General features: G+C 37.9%; 1 pseudogene; it reads left to right on the forward strand.

Moving 5' to 3' along the window:
• The first annotated feature begins 3,165 nt into the window (after window positions 1–3,165).
• Window positions 3,166–6,795, forward strand: LOC114711695 (uncharacterized; annotated as a pseudogene).
• The last annotated feature ends 383 nt before the right edge of the window (window positions 6,796–7,178 follow it).

The following is a 7,178-nucleotide window of genomic DNA, read 5'->3' on the forward strand; positions in this document are numbered from 1 at the left end:
TGGATTTCCTTATCAATGATGGCTACCTGTTCCGTGGGATAAGATTGTGCATTCCCCGCACGTCAGTACGCGATTTTCTTGTTTGGGAATTGCATGCTGGAGGGTTAGCCGGACACTTCGGCGTTCAGAAGACTACGGTCCTGGTTGAAGATAGGTTCTACTGGCCTTCCCTTAAGCGTGATGTTGCTCGAATCCTTTCCCAGTGTCGTACATGCCATACGGCCAAGAGGAATACTGGATTGTACACGCCTCTTCCTGTTCCTGAGGCACCTTAGAAGGACATTAGCATGGATTTCGTGCTTGGATTGCCTAAGACAGTGAGAGGGCACGACTTTGTCTTGGTTGTGGTTGATAGATTCTCAAAGATGGCACATTTTATTCCGTGCAGTAGGACTACCGATGCCTCACATCTGGCAAAGCTTTTCTTTCGAGAGGTTGTGCGTCTTCACGGTTTGCCTACCACTATCGTCTCTGATAGGGATGTCAAGTTTGTCAGCTATTTCTGGAAGACCCTTTGGAAGCTATTCGGTACACAACTGAAGTTCTCGTCTGCTTTCCACCCTCAAACTGACGGACAGACTGAAGTGACTAACCGTAGCTTAGGTGACCTGCTCCGTAGTTTAGTTGGCGATAAGCCTGTAACTGGGATTTAGTCTTGCCTATAGCTGAATTTGCTTACAATAACTCGGTCAATAGATCCACTGGCAAAAGCCCATTCCAACTTGTTCAGGGTTACAACCCAAAGCAGCCTGTTGACCTTGTTCCCCTTCCCCTGTCTGCTCGCCCTTCTGAGTCTGCCGAGACCTTTGCACATCGCCTTCACGATATTCATGCTGAGGTTAGGCGTAAGTTAACTTTAAATAATGACAGGTATAAGGTAGCTGCTAATGTCCATCGACGTCACCAGGAGTTCGATGTTGGCGATTTTGTCATGGCTTGTATACGGCCGGAGCGTTTCCCCAAGAGGCCTTACAAGAAGCTGCATGCTCGTGCCTCTGGCCCATTTGCATTTCCAAGAAGTTAGGGCCAATGCATACTTATTAGAGTTACCTCCAGATATGGCTATCAGTCCAGTATTTAATGTTGAGGATCTTGTTCCTTACCGGGCACCTTTGAGCCGCCCCCTTGTGTTCTGATGATTCTGCAGGTACCTCGACCTACCAAGCCCCAACTCCACCGTTACCCGGGTTTGCGCCGCCTGCCCCAGCCATTGATGCCGTGATGGATGAGCAAACGATATCCACTCCAGCAGGTCCCATTATCGTTACCTCGTTCGTTTGAAAGGCTGCACTGATGCAGATGCCACATGGATTCTAGAGGAATTTTCGTCCGTATGGACCCCGCCTTCCTTGATGACTTCCAGCTGTCCAACTCTCTAGTGGCGAGTTCTTTCCAAGCCGGGGAGAAATGATGCAGATTTCTTTAACTAATTAATTATTTTATTATTGTTTATTTTAGATCGTGGGTATTACTCCATTCACCCCACTTTCCCACTCCCCTCATTTTATTTCTTTTATTTTTTATTTCTTTCGTTTATTTATAGTTTAGGGTTTCAGTTTGTGTGAGCAGACTTGGCATTTAGAATTCATCGATCTTTTCTCCCGTCTCCCTGCTCCCTCTCTTCCCCTCTCGTCTTCTTTTCCTCTTCTCTAACCTCTCATCCCTTCCAATCCTTTCCTGTTTTACATCACTAGGTGGAGGAAGGAGAGAGGAGATGTGTGCCAAGTCAACCTAAACTAATGGTGTCACTAACATAAAGACTCTTACAAAACTTCGCCTACAATAAGGACTCAATAAAAAGAAAAAAAACTATAAGAACTGCTTCAAAATTGGGTAAAAGTATAGGACTGACAATTAATTTTCCTTTATATAAAATGATAGATTTTAATTTACACTTTTTTTGAAAGAATAAAGTTGTTAATAGTAAATTTTTTTCCAACAAAATAATAATAATAAAAATATAATAATTAATAATAAATACATGTATATATTATATAATTATAAGATTAAATATGTTTTTTTGTTGAAAAATGACATTTTATTCTTAAATATTTTAGCATGAAATTCTATAATTTTTTTAAGAAATTGAATAAGTAAGAGCAAATTTATTATTTATATGATAATTTAATAATTAGTGTGTTTATAAGAGATTAAATATTTTTAAAAAAACACTCTCATTGTAAAATTATGCATTTTTCCTAATTTTTTTTTCTAATAATCATATAATGCAATATTAAACATAAATAATTTGATTAAATTACATAAGTTATTGAAGTCATTAATTAGTATATTACCTCTAGTCCTTAATATAAAAGCTTGTTTGACTTTTATTTTGATTCTAAATATAAAACTGTAATCCATTTTGTGTGTCTCTCATATTTATTTATTTTTTTCAAGATAATCTTTGTAATAATGGTAGTTTTTTCCCCATATATTTGATTAGTAGGATAATTTAGAAAAATACAATATCTATTTATTACAAATAACTAATTTAACTAGTTTTTTTAATCTACTCAAATTGTCAAATTAGCTTTTATATTAAGACTAAAGTAGTATATTTTATCAAATAAATAGGAAAATATAAAAATATTTGTGTAAGTTTTGTGGGGATTGTAAAGAGAAAAACAGGTTTAATACAAATATAGTTAAGCAAAAAAGGCAATTCACTGATGTCCATTCAAGAGTAAAATGCTTTTGCTTCTTTTAAAACATTAGTTTTCTAAGAGCTACGGTTGGGCCAAACTTTAATTATCTCAAAATGTGTAGTGTTTACATAATTTTTAAGTCAAATCATGCTTTAAAATTCAAGAGTGCTTTGTTTTTAAATTGTTAAACATCCCTAGCTCATAAGCCCAGAGCATCAGCATGAAGAAAGAAAATAAGAGCCGAAAATTCCAACAACAAACAAAAGAGAGCTGAAAAGGCATACGAGACACGTGGCGATCTATTATTGAGCCTTCCGCACCACTCAAGCACTGGCCCAAGACTTACCGAAAAATCGGTTCTGTCATTATCTGTTTGAAATGGAGACAATGAGAGAGAAAGAGAGAAGCAGAAGGAGAGAGAGGAGAAAGAGAGAACTTGGAGAGAGAGAGAGACGAGGAAGGAGGGAGGAGAGAGAGAGACACTGTCCGTTAATTTCAGTTAAAAGGGAAAAGGAGGAAAATGGTTACAGACCAGGAAATATCGCAAGCCGTACAATCTCTCTTCAGGGATTCAAACCCTAGAAGAAGCTTCACCACCTTCAATAAGTTGTGCAGGAGCTTCAGGCCAAGCTCGGCCCACGACCTTACCCAACTCGACTTCATCACCGAACAGATTAACCTTTTGTTTGGATCTTACCCACCGCGGCCGCCTCCGTCGCCGCATCACAGCAACCCCTTGCTACAGCCACAGCATCCTCATCCTTCACCTCGTACCACCCCCTTCGAAGGACAACATCATCCTTTCTCGAAACCCCTAATTTTCAAACCGCTCCTCCTACTCCGGTAACTCGGCATTCCAAAGCTTCACCTCTCATCCTGCGGCCGTTAAACCGGATGCTACCACCGCGCCGCCGATGGAACCGGCCACGAACCCCCCCTCTAATTGGGCATTGAGGCCCCCAAGGAGAGGTAGGGTTTGAAAATGGTTCGTTCTTCTCATTTTGTTCTGTCTGTGTGTTCGTGTGAGTGTTGAGTGGAAGGAATAGAAGTGGACAGCGAACTCTAGGGGGATTAGGCTTAGTGATTCTACTTCAATAGTGGGTCTCAGAGTCAGCTCGTTGCTCGTCTGGGGCAGTATCAGCTAATGTGTGGCGTAATTTAGTTTGAAGCCATCTAGTTATCCTGTCTGCGTCTTTTTGTCTTTTAACAATCAGTAAGCCACTGGGTCTGTTTAGAAGAGTTAAGCCTGTGATCAAGTATGCAGTGAAGGCAATAGCTGTACTCTCCATTGCTTGAGCGTTTAATTATGACAAATTACAGCATAGATGAGAAGACTTTGCTTGATATCCGTGATTGTAGGAAGTCTCTTGTGTCAAATCTATCCCAGTTGGCTAACCGGTCTTGTCTCCTGGAGTATCATCGCATGTGTCTGCTCTTTATCTAACAATTCTGGTAGATAATTTATGAACATAACATGTTCACAGTCTCAATTCTAAAGCTCTGTCTTGATGTTCTCAATTTTTGCTTTTGCTTTGTTGAGCATGCTGCTGTAGCTGTATAACCCTCTGTTTTGTACATGGAATATAGCAGTTGGCAGATGCATTTAAACGTTACTGTCGCATGATATTTCTATTTAGAATAAGGCAGAGTCCCCCATCAATTTTCTAATCATGCCAAGTTTACTGATGATGGAAATCTTTTTCTTATTTATACAGCTTATCAAAATTGTTGTTGTGTCTATTGACAAGATCTATCATGATCAAACATGACTGTGATGATTGCCTGGCTTACGAGTAATGAATTCTTTCTCCTTGCAGTACTCAACTAAAGCAAAGAGAAGAGGTGGCCCAGGAGGCCTCAACAAACTTTGCGGTGTTTCCCCTGAACTGCAGGTTATTGTTGGCCAGCCAGCATTACCAAAAACTGAGGTTCAAATTAATATTTTAGAAGTTCATCAGCAACTTTGCTCATTTTTTATATGTTCCTAGCAGGATTGCTATTTTGTGATGTGTACTGTTTAGATTGTGAAACACTGTGGGCTTACATAAGGAAAAACAATCTCCAAGACCCTAGCAACCAAAGGAAAATCATTTGCAAGACGAGCTGCGTGTGGTGTTTGAGACAGATTGTACTGACATGTTCAAGATGAATAAGCTGCTAGCTAAACACATCATCCCACTGGAACCAACAAGTAGGTATCTAGATTATGGGGATATATTTATGATGTTGTGCTTTAGGTCACTGTTTGAATTCTTTGTATATTTTCACTTTCAGAACAGCCAGTTCGAAAGAAGCAGAAGCAGATGTGGAGCCAGGAACACAAAGTGCTGAATCCGCTTCACTCTCTGTAATTATATCTGATACACTTGCTACTTTTTTGGTACTACTGGAGGGAAATTGCTTCAGTCGGAGGTTTTTAAGACGAATTTGGGAGTATATAAAGTTAATCAGCTAGAGGTGAGCATTATGATAATTGTTAATCAACATTGCAATTCTCATAACTAATGTAGATCTGTGAGTTAATAAGGTCTGTTGCGATTTATGCATTGGATACTCCACTCAACATCTCTCTAAACATCTAAATTCATATGGTTTTTTTAATTTTTTTCCCCCCTATTTGTTGTGTTCTTATATTTACTTTTGCATCAGTATCTTGCGTTAATTCTGTATTGCGTAATTTCATTTCTATTTCACTGAGTATGGTTAAATCTTGAATGAGGCTTGCAATACCACTTTTATATTAGTTCTTGTGTCTTATATTTAGCAAAGCTCAAGTTGTAAAAGCTTTTATATCAATGGGCAAAGAAGATAAAATTAATGTTAGTATTTGTTATCCAAATTTATTAATATATCTGTTACTACAGATCATATTAAGTTACACCCCGTCTTTCCTTTCCAGTCCCTTTTGGACATTGTGGAGGAAAAGTTAACATTCAGGTAGAGCTAAATGTCGTAGGAAAAGGATGATGCAAGAGTTTGATTTTCCTAAGATTGCTCAGGGGCTAAGTTTTATAATGAATAATTGCTGGGAAATGGGAATCAACATATTGACTTGATCCTGCAATATTGTTCCTAGGATCCACTGAATCCTATGACAATACTAGTGATGCAAAGCTTCGGGAGATCTTTGGCTGTGAGAGCATTCCTGCATTGGGATACCAGAAGTGTTTGGTCGTCATCATATATTCAGAAGTCATGAAGCTGATGAAATTCTATGGTTGGTAGATTTTTATACTTGTTTTATGATGATTTCCTGTTAAAGTTACAGTAGTGTTATCTGTCCTCATCATTATCGACGAGCTTCATGGACTCATCATTTAAATTCAATCAATCGATTTCAGGCCAACAAAAAATTCAGTAGAAATTAATTCTGTGATGTCTCTAAATCTGATGATCCTCTGGATCTGTAACGGCGTTTACATGATTCAGCTTATTACTTGTATTTAATGTGGTGTGGGGCATTAAATTAAAAATATTTTTAATTTAATTTTCATCATTTTGAAAGTAACTGAAAATTGATTACTGTAATAATCAGGGTTATAATTAGCCTGTGTCGTGTATGCTCTTCTCATTGCCCAATCAGGAATGTAAATAAATTGCTTCTTATAAGCTCTTCCGGCTCTGATTTTTGTGGTTTGACTTTCATGGTTTGCTCTGGGCTTGCGACTACAGTCATGTAAAACTCCTTATTGTCTGTGTATTCTTTCAGAATCGATCTTGTTTTGAAATAGTTTACATGCATATTTATGAACTATATTTATCAACCCAAGACCTGGGAATTGAGGCAATGAGGGAATGGATGAATGATGCAAGAGAAGCAGTTTACAGAACTTATTAAGATTCGATTATGATGGTTGGGGTAATTTATGATTGAGGAAGTGAATGGCTGCATTTTTCAGTCATGCATTTACTTCGATAAATAATATTTGTGCTTGGAATTCTAATGGAATATTTGCTTTTGGTTGCAGTCACAATTGCTTGCTGTTATTTCCAGTACAGTACATGCTGATTCTGGAACATGTTGATATGGCTATGTAATTGAACTAGCTAGATTTTAGTGTTCTTATCTATGTGACAACTGATATTTTGATTATGTGGCTCTGTCACTAGGTTATGATGCTGCTTCTGGCCTTTCTAACTTGGCAGATAGGTTAGAATGATTAATCGCACTTGCTGACACCTCTAAAATGCTTACTGTAGATGAGAAATGATGTGTAAGTGTGATCATACACTTCCTTAAACATGACTTTGTTTATGTTGATGTAATGAAGCATGCCAGATAATTTGGGTCTTATTCCTTTACATGTATTCTACTAGTAGGTTTGGTTTCTTTTTCTTTTCTTTTGTTTTTGTTTTTTTTCCGGTTCATTCCTTCCTTAAAATTGGTGGCTTATCAATGGGTTACGATTTATGAACATGTACATTTTAAGCACCAATCAAACTATATTCTGACTGAGGTGCACATCTATGTTTTTTCATACTCCTTTAATTTTCAGCTATTTCTAGGGATAAGTTTTTTCTTTCTCCTTCAAT

Source organism: Neltuma alba, unplaced genomic scaffold, assembly GCF_004799145.2.
Source record: "Neltuma alba isolate B1F8T4 unplaced genomic scaffold, ASM479914v2 tig00001793_pilon, whole genome shotgun sequence".
Taxonomy (NCBI): Eukaryota; Viridiplantae; Streptophyta; class Magnoliopsida; order Fabales; family Fabaceae; genus Neltuma; species Neltuma alba.